The 14,239-nt window shown below is 44.2% G+C and overlaps 1 protein-coding gene across 1 annotated transcript in view; it reads right to left on the reverse strand.

The window, feature by feature from the left end:
* The window catches only part of colgalt2b (collagen beta(1-O)galactosyltransferase 2b), a gene marked incomplete at its 3' end in the record, with an annotated part of 54,291 nt that extends 42,818 nt beyond the window's left edge, over positions 1 to 11,473 (reverse strand). The window contains exon 1 of the mRNA XM_080748876.1: positions 11,422 to 11,473. The remainder of the gene's footprint in view (positions 1 to 11,421) is intronic.
* Positions 11,474 to 14,239: the final 2,766 nt, after the last annotated feature.

A 14,239-nucleotide genomic window follows, 5' to 3' on the forward strand; every position in this document is an offset into this window, starting at 1 on the left:
AAGAACGTCCGCTGTCTTCTGTTGCATTGTATTGCATTCATTGTGTTGCGTTAATTCTATTCGGTTTCATCTCAAGGAGATGGAATGGTGATAATCACTGTACAAAGGAACAGGCAAGGGTCTCTATATCCAACTAAATCCAAAATAGGATCCCAAACATCTATACTATAATTTTGCGAATGTCTGAGTGTCTGTCACAGCGTTTCTCCTCAGTGGCTGGAGCAATTGATCTGAAATCGCATCACCATTAGCATATGAACACACCTGACATAACTGTGAAGCCCTTTTGTCACTTTCACAAATCATATACTGTATATTAGCATTTTTATGGTGTATCTACTATCTATTCTGCATCTAGCATGAGGCACATCTATTCTGCATCTAGCATGAGGCAACATGTTTAACCAGCTCTCTGTGTGTGTGTGTGTGTGTGTGTGTGTGTGTGCAGGCAGGCGGGTGTGCGCGCAGGCGGGTGGGCGGGGGGGGGGGGTAGCCATTAAACGAAACGGGTATTTCTTACATTGATGCTCCTACATATTATCATGCAAGCACCAGTTAAAGTTACTTTCCATCCCTCATATACTGTATGCACAGTGCACATCCCATAACCCACACACTGCACATCATTTTGGAGCTCATATCTTTGAACGGGTAAGGGCTAGTTAGAGTAACAGATCATACAATCGGAAACTCTTTGATTCAGCTTTAAGTACATACAGTAGTTTGCACAGATTTCCAAATTAGTCTCATAGCATTTCTGACTGTGTGATCCACAAAACACTTTACAGGACAAATACAAATGACAGATAGGATTTATTTTAAATGTCACCGAGTCCACACACAGTTCACACAAAGTGCCTGAGGGGGCCAGATATACTTTATGCGGTAGACAACAATTTCCTCTCAAACCTGTGCATACTACTACAGGCACGTGGTGCAAAGCATACAATTACCTTCTTAACTTCTGACAGCAGTGATATATGTTGCAGGGAAACACCTCTACTTCTCATTATGTGCTTTAGCATGTAGTTTGCAACCACAAAACATTTTTTAATCTGATGGAGCCTTACCATACCTGAGGCCCCAAGGCGACATACAGCTTTATAGACTACACCTCTCTTCCACGAATAGGAAACTGACAGCGGTGAATGCTCTGACCTTTCCAACGGCTTAATGTGCAATTATTACCGAGTAATGTCAATCAGTTATCTCCAGGAGGTGTTGCTGACACGGTTAATCGGATATAAAAACCAATAAATAACGCGCGTGCATCATCTTGCAGCGTTGAATGCCACGGGGCTCTGAGTGGCAGGGATGACAGAGGTTGTAAGTAAACAACCTGACATTCTAAAAGCAACAGCGTTCTACTATACTATACGGGGCAGCCACTCCGATGATGTCAGCGCTTCCACATTCTCTCCCTGGTTCACTGACAACCCCACAAATCATCATGACCCCCATCTCCAACATCTGCTAAAGTACTTCCCCATAGGCTGCTAAGCACTAGGCAGCAGGCAACAGGCCCTCTGAACAGTATTGCCATGTCCGCTTATTATATGCGACTTTGGGCTTGTTTTATCTGTGAAGCCGTTTGTAGTTGCGGATTGTGTTTTTTTTAATGAATTTTTGAGGGGCTTTTATGCCTTTATTGATAGGATAGTAGTCTTACAGGAAATGTGGAGCGAGGTGGGGAGTGACGCGCAGCAAAGGTCGTTGGGATCGGGACTCGAATCCCCGACACGCTCTCAGGCTAATTCAGAGCCTAGGTGCCCGGACCGCTACGGTTCAGGCTTTTTTAAAGTGTAGTTCCTTATTTGGGATTGCTTCCTAATGTTGTATAAACCAGTGGTTGTGAAACATTTTCATGTCAAGGACCGCCAAAATAATATGTATTTGTCTGTGTACCCCCATCTGAAACTAACTTGTACCAGGCAGGGACCCCTCATACAATGTTTCAAATAATATTCCAAATATTTCACACCTTTTTCAAGATTTTTTGAAAATAGCAGATCTATAAGCAAGTTTATATAGATATGCTATTTTCGTAGACCTGGTTACTTATTTATCTCGCAAAATCTGGCAACGCTGACCTGTGCCAATGATTATGAATACAAGTCTAATTCTGCTGGTCATAAACACACCTGCTTCCGTTTCCTTTGAAACACTAAGCTAAGAACAATAACTCCAGTAGGCTCCAGTGGGCGACGGACAGACGACAGCCAGCTGGAAGAAGATAAAAGATGCTGAACAAACATATAACCTTCTAATCATATCACACTCTCTGGCAGGATTTGTGAAAAGAAAAACTTGTAACACAACCTGAGGGTAACTGGAAGAGAAGAGAAGAAGTTTCTGGACTTCTTCATCTGAAAGGTTAGTGTAATGAAGACAGCTTGACAGCATGATCAAGTAAGTAAGGTCTGAGATAACATACCAATCACAACCTGGACTATCATTTCTGTATACTCTCTATGGGCAGTAGGACTGTCATGAGAGGGACTGACGTTTCTCTTCTGTTGTAAGGGGAAGTTTGTTCTCATATCTATCATCTATCATATAATTAGAGAAGTCAGTAGGTCAGTAGGTCACACTATGCATTTCCACGTTTATCTATTCACTCGCTTCAGCAACTGATCCGAACTTTAACATGGCATTGGCCATTAGCATTATACAGACGGTGACAGAGCCCGAATTTCATTTTTCCCAAATTCAAGCTATTTATTAGCGTTTCTTCACACCTCTACAGCCTGTTGTCAGGGTTACGGTCCGTTCCTCCAGGCCATGGGATCTGTAGCCCCACACACACACACCCCTCTCTCTCACAGTTAGGAATGTGCATGGTCTCTCTCTCTCTCTCTCTCTCTCTCTCTCTCTCTCTCTCTCACGTGGATTGCAGGCATGCACGGGTCACGCATTCACCGGGTGTGTTTGATGTGTGTCTCATCTTCCAACGGGTATGGAAAAACTATGTGGAGCAAGCGCATACATCCCCATACTTCTATTCACCTAATTTTGCTGTTAAATTATTTGTATCCATCATAATTCACTCCTCCATGGGCTGCTCCTTACATTATGATGCTCCCACATATTCTCACGCACGCACCAGTTACAGTTACTTTCCCCACAACCCACACTCTGCACATATTTTGGAGCACATATCTTTGAACGGGTAAGGTCTAGTTATTAAATGTTTTAGCAAATCAAGCCACTTCACCTTTGCAGTTCGATTTACCAGAGACATTTGTAAGCTACGCTCTGTCCTGACCACAGAACAGATATAAAAGCACAGACAGGTCACAAGGTCAGTGATAGCTGAGTGGGTTGAGAGGTCATCTGGTAACCAAGAGGTCACCGGTTCGACCCTCGACCCACACAGTGTCACTGAGCAAGACACTTAACCCCATAACAGCCAGTGGTGCTGGGGCCCTTGACCTTTGCATCGCGGTGTATATACCGTATATATAACTGCGTTAGCCAGAACTTGCCAACGCTCTTCTAAACCAGGGCTAATGTTGTTCTCATAGCAAACACTGAGGACGGTGTAAGGTGTGTTTGGAAGCAGGGCTGTCTCTCAAGACGGCCGTGGAGGCATGCTTACGTTCAAGGGGCGCGGCCTCCAGACCACGTGCAGTGGCATCTGGAAGCACGCCTCAGGGGCCCTTTGGGGGGAACTGCGCAGAGAGGCCATTGACAATTTACTAAATTGAAATGTATGTGTGTATCAAATATCAAATAAGTGGGCCCCTCCTCTGTATTTACAGCAGTGGTTGGAATGATTTTTGTTGGTGCAGCAACATGTTGGTGAGGCATGTCTGCAAGACTGCACAAGTTAAAGGTTATTATTATTACATGTGCATACTGAACTTTAGGATAAAATGTCTATAGGTGCTTTCTTGGCCCACACATGCCTTAAAAGAGCAGTGTGTTTGCGTGCTGCGCCCACCTGACAGCCCATTGTGGGTAGCGGGAGTGGGGGAGGGGGAGAGTGTCCCTAAAAGATGATCGGCCTGTACGGGGGATAATCCGTCTCTGAATGATACCATAATACCAACGCGCATCTAATTGAACAGATCGTCTCATGGAGAACCCCATGGATTGGTTTCTCAGCTGTTTTAGAAGCCCAGTGCTGCTATTAACGTAAAGGTCCATTCTACTGCCTTTAGTGGCATGTTTTCATGTGCAAAGTCTGTTAAAGATCAATAAAACATTAGATCAAATTCAATTAGCCCCCCAAAGGCATAACTCATGGGTGGAGCAAATACTGCATGTCTAATAAATAACTGGCTTGAATCCAGCATTGGTTTTGTTTTTCATTGACGCTTAAGAGCCCGCTTAATATTGTCCCGCAGTGGTGGAGAGGAAGAAATGAAGTCGAGAGAGGGGGAAAAAAAGAGGGGTACACACAGTTTAAAGTGGCAGTGGAATGCAGATTTACTAACGTGCTCAGTGGCCCCTGGGTAATTTCTGACACCATCGACCAGACGACCACCCTCTCTCTCTCTCTCTCCCTCTGTCCCTCTCTTCCCGTAATTCCCTGCATTCTTTGGTTCTTTAACACCAGCGTGAGAGACTGCCTCACCGCCCTCTCACTACACTGCCATTCCTCTGCCCGTCTGACTCTCAGGTCACTGAGAGAGGAGGAGGTGATTATTGTGGTGCATCTTTTCTAGACATAAAAGCTTGTACAAATTGCCTTTCATGTATTTATTAGCTCAGTAACCTGTGTTTGATGTTCTAGTAAACTCACATACACTACAGTCTCACACACACACACACACACACAGATCTAGACATGATCCAGAGACAAATGTAAAAACCTGTTTGCACACCGCTGCGTTTTTTCATTGCGTTTGGAAATCCGAAGTGTGGCGACAGTTGCGAAAATCGGAGAAAATCAACCCTGGTCCGAAAATAAATACGAAACGGGCGGCAATGTGCAAACTTGACTGACATAACGTGAGGTCGATTTTTTTATTTACGTGCTACAAAATTCGCAGCGATATTGGCTGCGATATTCGGCCGAAGAAAATGCAGCAGTGTGCAAAGAGTGTGCAAAGACCAAACATTACTCCCCCTGGACCAGTGGGAGGGCAAGCTAGAGTTAAAAGGTGAGCCAGGAGGATCCCACTGCTGCCCTGAAAAAACAAAAAGGGGTGAAAACCTATTATAATGGCTGGACCACAATGGAAATAATCTATTGTTTTTACCTTGAAGTGTAACATCTGCTAAATCAAATTGTAAGACTGAGCAAATGCATGACCAATTTCTTATCTAAAATATGAAATAGTTTTTTGTAGGGTCAAGTGACGTCACCCTACCAAGTCAAAATGCCTACATTGTTATAGCAACAAATGTGAACACAGACTGTTGGTATACTGGTAGCATAATGACAAAGTGCTATGACGATGCTATACACCGGATGTTAATTCTATTTACAAATCAACAAAATGCTTCACAGAAACAATGTTGTATAGAGATTTACTGGATTTTAAATGTGTTTTTGATTGATTGATAGAATACTTTATTAATACTTTGCAAAAAAAGGCACGGTGGCAAAGATTTATACAGATTTATATACAGATTTATTCAAAAGAATGCTAAAAGTATAACCCAGAATCCCAGATAAGCCCTCAGGACTTGTTTCCATTAAGGTCCTGTGGAGAGAGGGAGTAAAGCTGTGTGTGTGTGTGTGTGTGTGTGTGTGTGTGTGTGTGTGTGTGTGTGTGTGTGTGTGTGTGTGTGTGTGTGTGTGCGTGTGTGCATGCATGCCAGGCCAGCTGAGGTTGGGTTGAGAGTGAGACTATGGTCAATGATATAGTGAGCGAGCGAGCGAGCGTGTCTGTGTTTAGTGGGTGAGAGAGGTCAGAGAAGCGTGTGTGACAGTGAGGTACAGACAACTTGACATTTAAAACTTGACATTTAACAGAACACCCAATCAAACTGAAATCTGTCAAATTTCAGGCATATAAGACCATATCTAACAGACGCTGCTAAACTCTTCATGCATGCTATGCTCTTCTCTCACATAACATACTGTTTCACTAGCCTGGCTTAGCCCGACTCTATACTAATGCAGCTAAATAACTGCAGTATCCTTGTTTTAACATGGTTGGATTGTGTCTAGCTGAGCTAGGCTACTGTTTCACAACCTAGTCACAGACAAATCTGACAACTTTGAAGCCTATATAGAGGGTATGCGCGTGACATCATCATCATACCCGGTAGTTATGCAGGAACGCCTACCGAGTGGCAAAAGATAGTTCTTGCCTTGACAGCCCATACATCTAAAAAGATGGTAAACAACGTTAAACTCACTTCGCCACTGATTTGCCATTCACTTCATGCATACCCTCTATACCAGTGTTTCTCAATCTTTTTTAGCTTGAATACCCCCTTTCCCTGATTTCTGAATCCAAGTACCCCCTTTAAAAAACATAAATAGTGGTAGGCCTATCCACCTCTTTCCACGGGAGTTTACTGGAGATTATTTGGACCACACTTCCGGTTTAACAGCAGACATACAAGCTCACGTCGCGTCGCAGATGCAGCCCGTTGTGAGCTTGTAAATCACACTCGGCTGCGGCGCCGGAAGCTCGGTACGACGTCTGCGCAATGCACTATGGGGCGTTGGAAACCCGTGGATATATGATGCTATGATAAGAGCCTGCTCAGGGGCTACAGTTGAAAATGTGCTCTTTGCCAACTCTGGCTCATTTACAATACATGGATGTGAAAACTGAAATGGTCATTAATGTGCACCGTCCCTGGTAGATAAATAAAACTGTTCAATGAACAAAATGCTTCCTAAGAGCACTGTCGAACTATAGGAGAAAGGTGAAAAATATATTTGGATGGAGTCACTTCCAAGAGCGCTCAGATATAAATGCCAGAACTGAACACGCGGAAGATACTCAGCAGCACCATCTCACTTCTGGCGTTTACTTTCCAGCATAGCGTAAATACACGGCACTCAGGACAAAATGCCTATAGGTGGACACAGCGAGACGGAGACAATGGTAGATCATGGGCACTGTAAAAATTAAGAATCTGATTACATTTAGGTCAGACACGATCGCTATGGTTAGGAAGGGAAGATAGAAAAACTTGTGTTGAAGTTGGATTGAAGAGCCTGTAGATATAAACCACTTCTAATCTCATGTGCTTATACACCTCTCGCACAATCAGTAAATACTGTACCGGTATCAGTGGGAAGACTCTTCCCTGCCTATGCCGGGAATTTATGTATAAAAAAAAATCTTACCGGAAATATACCAGTATTAAAGGGATATTCCACTTTCAAAAAACTTTTGGTCATTGTATGGTCTAATCAGGCTTGTATGAACACCCTGAACAGTTTTTAATTTTCTTCATTCAGTATTTAGATATTTGATGTAAATGTTACCAGGCCCAACACGCCCAGGCCCTCTCCACATACACACCCATTGTAACTTCAAACTCCATTTTAACCATGATAGATTCATTAAAAACACCCATTATTTTTTCTGGTGACTCATACTACCCTCCTAATACGTGAGCAGACCGTGTTTTTTCAATAACTTTTTTCATTTTTTTTTTAATATATTTTTATTGTATTACATTCTTTCCATTTTCCCAAAGAATTATTAAAAATACATTAAAAACGTTATGGAAAAATCACGGCCTGCTCACGTATTAGGAGGGTAGTATGAGTCACCAGAAAAAATAATGGGTGTTTTTAATGAATCTATCATGGTTAAAATGGAGTTTTAAGTTACAATGAGTGTGTGTGGGGAGAGACCCTGAGCCTGGAGGGCCAGATAACATTTACATCAAATATCTAAATACTGAATGAAGAAAATTAAAAACTGTTCAGGGTGTTCATACAAGCCTGATTAGACCATACAATGACAAAAAGTTTTTTGAAAGTGGAATATCCCTTTAAGGGAACAATTGCTCGGCGATTGGCTAGTTCATTGTTATCTCCTTCTTAGTCCTTTATTGTAGGCCTACTCTTAAACTCTACATAATATGATCAACATTTTCCCTTATTTCTCTGCTCTATATGGTCTCCTCTGGCTTGCTGACAGTCAGTCACTGAGTTTAAAGTGAGTATGGAAGGGGGAAAAAACTTCTCAGCGCAGCGCAGTTCAGCCCAAGCCAGGAGCCTGAGGGCGGAACTATTGTGTGGAACATCATGTCCACACACTCACATGTGTGCTCGTGCGCGCGCACACACACACACACACAAAACGTGGGTATGCACACAGCGAGAGCTATAGAAGCTTCCCTATAGACAATGCGAGGCTCTGAAGTTATCTTTGCTCTTTGTTTACGCCGCATTCGGAATTCTCCACTAAACTGGATGAGCTCTGAACCGCATTTGTTCCCCTCCTGACTTTTTGTTCTGTTCTCATCCTGGCTGTAGCCTCGTGAGTATCAGCGCGTACTAGTGCTTTCTAACAAAACCAGCTGGAAGGAGGATGCCATGGTATGAGACCTGCGTTCACATGAGAGAGACATAAGGTATTGAAGGCTTAGAATGTTTGTGCGGTAATGATAATCACTTGAACATAATAAAGTAAAACAAATCCCTTTATTTAACAGAAATAAGCACAAAAACCTGTGGCGTAATATATATACAGCATATAGACTATAAAGAATCTGGGGTGTTAAAGGTTTCCTGGGGATGTTCAATTTCATTTCAAATACCTGATCTCTGTGTCAAAATACCATCCTTTAATAACTTTTCCTTACACACGCGTTCCAACTTCTTTCTAACAGTATATAGGCTACTAATGTCACTATTTCTCCCTTGTATTACCTAGTATCAGGACATACACATGTGTAAAAGGGAAAACAACATGCACTGGTTACTGACCGCTGTACTGCGTAACATCAATAGACTTCACTTCATGCTACTTCATGGTCTATGAGCGTGTCATGAAAATGCCACAGAGTAAGCGGTGGTGAAATAAAAACTAACCGTATTATGGTTTAAAGACACATCCATAGACACTGTTAATGGCTTTCGTTTGGACTCAGAGTTTGGACGCACAGAGTATGAATATTGTTTGTGTGTGTGCGTTTGGTGCGCAGTGCACGCGCACAGACGCATGCACACAGATGCACACACACACACAGACGCACGCACACAGACACACCCAGCCTCACTGTCTTGTAATAGAGGTATGTATCCGTATGAACACCTGTTTAAATAAACAAAAGGGTTGATGGAATTAGTGGTGAGACAGAAGTGACTGATAGTAAACACAGGGGAAGAGACCATGAGAGAGACCACCTGCCTGAGAGACACAATCCATCAGCATCAAGTCTCTATGGCAGAGCCGCACGCACGCACGCACGCGCACACACACACACACACACACACACACACACACACACACACACACACACACACACACACACACACACACACACACACACACACACACACACACACACACACACACACACACACACACACACACACACACACACCTGGGCCAGGTCTGCTTTCTGTCCAAATCTAAACATGGAGATATGCAGCGGTCAGTTGTTATGCAGCACATATCTGGAACAACCTCCCAGAAAACTGCAGGTGTCTGCTACAATAGTTCTTTCTAAAACTTGCATTTTTATTTAAATGTTTAATCTCTTTAATAACTATAATAACTTTAATTGTATTCAAGTGTCATTTTGTAATGAGTTTCTTTTGCACTTTAATGCTTATGGTGTCTTGCGCAAAGCACTTTGAATTGCCCTGTTGTTGAAATGTGCTGTACAAATAAAGTGGCCTTGCCTTTGTTTTGGTAAACCACCCCTAAACAAACATGCTGCTAGCTCTGTGATTTGGAATTTTACCCCAAAAAGTAGCTCCCCCAACCCCACCTCCTGTAGACTTTCTATTGTGAATGTTGGCAGGGTCTCTCGATTAGAAACAGACTCATCTGTAAAGAAAATCCAGGCTTTCAACAAAGAAAGAGGGGGAAAAACTAAAGAATGTCGACCAGGGAGGCTGGGAGGGTACCACAATCTGTCTGACAGACTGACAGAAAGTAGTGTGAGTCTGTGACATGACTGTACAGGCACGTGAAGAAGACTGGTCTACATTCTCCTTATGTCTGCAAGCTGGTTATTTAGTCTATATGCGCTATCTGTCCCTAGCAGATCTCCTTTCCGGATATACGGTAGATAAAACATCTCTCTACACCAGGGGTAGGCAACCTTATAGGCACGGGTGCCAACATTGGCACAGGGGAGGGTGGTCACTGGCACACTGGCAGAAGTGTGAGAGAGAGGTTTTTATTTTAAAATCAAATCTTTTTTTAAACCCGGTCAATTAAATGAATTAACCTAATTTAGAGCAGATTACATCCTGCACCTCATTCTACATTCATTATGAACTCTGACTGGGGAGGGAGTCAAGGAGATACAGTAGGTGGGTTATTGCTCTGGTGCCTGAGTCTAATAATCGTTATAACAATGTCCTGCCAATCAAAATATGTCAAGGCACACTGACCATGGCATCTAGTAAATAAAAACATGGCACTTCATTTCAAAAAAGTTGCTGACCCCTGCTCTAAACTGTAACCCTTACATTTATCTCACCCAGTCTCTTCTTCCAACACGCTCTCTAGGTCTCACTCTTGCGCATGCACGCACGCACGAACGCTTTACGCATGACTTCCCAGCAGAGGCGTCAATTGGGTATGGCAAGCTATGGCAGCTTGGCTACATGGGGAAATAATAAAATGTACTTTTCATTGAGCCTTTTGCTAAGGTATGGCAACATGACAGGTGTCTTGCACGCGCTCGAGGGCGCGCGTGCAAGACACCAGTCATGTTGCCATACCTTAGCTTTTGCTGAACTGACGCCACTGCTTCCCAGAGGTTACCCGCCCCTTGTCTGGTTGTCAGACCAGTTCAATGTGTTCTTTCATCCTGCTTCACCTGCACAGCTCTTTGATTAAACAGTAACACCATCTTATCTAACCAGAATATTAGACAGATAGACACACAAGGCTGCCCAACAAACACCACCAGCAGCTCCACAACAAGCCCTGGCTTCAGCCCCGCCGTGTCCGTAGCATTCTGCTGAATCAGAGAGACGGAACCGTGATTAAAGTTGCTCAACGAGCCTTTCATCTTCGCCTAGTGTGCAATTTGGAGGAGCGGCAGACACGCGGAGTCAAGTAGAGCTGCATCGTAAAGAACAGCAACAGGTCTGTGTTGTTATTAACGTGGACACACGCTGTTTTTAATTAGACAACAACCCCCTACTTTAGTTTCAAACCCGTCAGCAAAAACGTGTAGAAGCCACTGTACGCACAGAATGTACTGTGATTCCTTGCCAAGTCTAACAAAAGTTGTGCAAAAAGTACACAAAGAAAAGTTAGGTGAGTTTAGTTTATAGAAAAGTGAAGCTGCACGTCTCTCCCTCACCAAATGGCGATGCGCTCCTTCGGGTAATCCAGCCTGTCGATGCAGCCCAGGTAGTGAGGCAGGCTGTGCGCAGCGTTCCTGGCCAGAATGGCGATCATAACCTTTGGCTTGAGCAGAGGAGACTCGGGCTTGACCGGCGGATCCTGCCGCTGCACCAGAGTGAGCATCTCCGACGCGGCACCGTCGGGCACCAGGGCGACCACCAGTGCCCAGAGCAGCAGACCAACTCCCACGGTCCCAACCGCCGGCATCATTCCCAGATGATAACACCGTTATCCCGACCTGGCTGGATCCGGGCTCCGCCGCGACTGAATATGAGAGAGAGAGCGATCGGCGGTGGGAGGGGGAGAGAGACGGAGGTAACACAGAGGAAGGGGGGCTCGGGGGGCGTGTGGCTACAGGGGGAGATGGATTTAACTGGTTCTTCAATCCCTCCCTCCCCTCTCTTGCTGTTGTTTCTTAACGGCAATTATGTTCGTTTTCTCCTTCTACAGCAGTGTGTGTGTGTGTGTGTGTGTGTGTGTGTGTGTGTGTGTGTGCGTGCGTGTGTGTGTGTGTGTGTGTGTGTGTGTGTGTGTGTGTGTGTGTGTGTGTGTGGAGTCATTTGCATCCCAAAACTTCTGCCATTATGTGTTGATGAGATGTTTGTCCCATATTTAGTGTGTTGTGGTCCATGACCATGGCCAATTAGCAAGACTTTAGAGTTGATTTCATAAAGAAACGAGTCTTTTTTTTCTTCCCTATGTAGGCAGGGAACAACAAAAAAAGCCCCTTCCAAGTAGCAGAAAATGTAAATATCTTTTCCTAATTAAACTATCTCAACAAATCAAGATGAAATCAACCACTATGCAACTCTTTGATAGTGCCGCAAAGTAAACACACTTTGGTTTGAAGTCACTGTCTGTCAATCAAAGTCTGAGGTGAGGTTAGCAGCATGTTTTGAAATCACTGCCTTCTAGTGGCTTGTGGTGGTGTGCCTGCCTGCAGTACCCAGACCCCTTGGTCTATAAGTACACACTACAACACAATCCTCAGGTTGATTTAACTCTTATGTAACCAAATTGACCCTTGCAGGTCAGGCAGACACCTCTTATCTCCATATTTTAACTTTTTGTGTTTGTAAATTACTTCCTACTTGATCATAGTACTACTACAGCGTCACACAAGAGCATCAAAAGTTGCACATCCAAAAGCGACGCGTTTGAGCTTGTATTCCAGCCACGTGCTCACATAGACATCAAAGTGGGCTCGAGCCCCTGCCCTTTTACTCGTCTGTAAAAGTGCCCTCTCCAGACCATGAATTACTAGTTTGAAAGAATTGTAAATGCCCCTCTTTCCATGACGAACATAGCATTGAGGGGAACTGCTCTTTCCAAACTCTCCTGAACTTGAATGCAGCATTCTATGTTGAAATAATTGCATCTCCACTCCAGTATTGGCTGAATCTTGAATATACTTAGTTGAGTGCACATCACGCACCGAAAATAGATGATTTATTTATGTATATGTCTCTTACACACACAGAGAGAGAGACACACAGAGACCATGCACGCACTCTCAACAGGTTCTCACCCCTATTGCGTCATACAACTGACGCGATCTTAAATACCGAATGCTTCTCACCATAGACGCGGACGGATTGCCTAATGTCTCAAGGGACAGACGCATTGGGTGGTCTAAGAAGAAAGAAAAAAAAGTAGTTCCTGATGCGGGATTCGATACCGCTCTGAAGGCTTCTTGGTTTACCAGCCACCCGTCGCTACCGTTCACGCCACTATAAACGACGGAGCGGCGCCGTCTCAGGCGGCGATGACCCCCGTGAGTCGCCACCGAGGCGAGCGATAGCGAGCCGAGTTGCCGCGGCGAGCGGTGGGAACGCCGCATGAGCCGACTCAGCCGCGTTACCGAATTACGTGCCGTTATGGACAGAATAGTAAATCTTGACCAGGGGACTGCTTCCGCCTCCGAATGTGGCTCAAAGAAGGGACTACGTTATCATTTCACGTTTTGTCAAAGATAAAAGCACAAAAAAAAAGGTACTTCCCAGTCACTCTCGTTAGCTCAATCGGTAGAGCATGGAGATACAAATCCAGAGACCGGGGTTCGATTCCCCATGACGGCCGTCAGTGAAAAATCTTCCAGTAAACACATGTCGGCGCATGCGTACTAAGACTCTGTCTCGTCTAAAAACTCTCCGTCTCCGTCGCACCCTAGACGCAATAGTCACTCCCAAAACTTCGAAAGACACGGCGTCGGGAGGGTGAAGCAAAGGGGGTGAGAATGGGTTGGCACTCTGCATGTGCATGCGCATTGGAGGGAGACTCAGACACTGTTTAGTTAAAGCCCACATCTGATTAACACCAACATACATTGTGCATCTATGATAGCCTAGTAAACTTGACTCGGCAGGAAGTGTCTGGTTTACGAGGCTACATCTATGATGCATGCATGCACGCACACTGGACACAGAGATAGGGAGAGAGATGCAGTTTGATGTATTTGAAGTTTTACAATTTTTGGGCGTGCCTCCTGGCAGAGCTACTCTCCATTGAGTGCCCCCATCTCAGTTTATTATTCTGTCTATTCCTCTGTATTTTCCATTTCCTCTTCATTGCCCTTGCTCTTCTTGACAGATCCTTGGATGATGATCAGCCAGTCAACTCTGACATCAGCGTTCAGCTCCATACAGAGACACCCAAAACATATCCTTAATACCATGGCATCAAATGCATCATTCTAACCGTCTTAAAGGGGAAGACCACCCATTTTCAATATTGAACTATGTCATTAATATACCTTAGAGGAGTTGTGTGGAAAT

Source organism: Nannobrachium achirus (assembly GCF_963921795.1).
Source record: "Nannobrachium achirus genome assembly, chromosome: 1".
NCBI lineage: Eukaryota > Metazoa > Chordata > Actinopteri > Myctophiformes > Myctophidae > Nannobrachium > Nannobrachium achirus.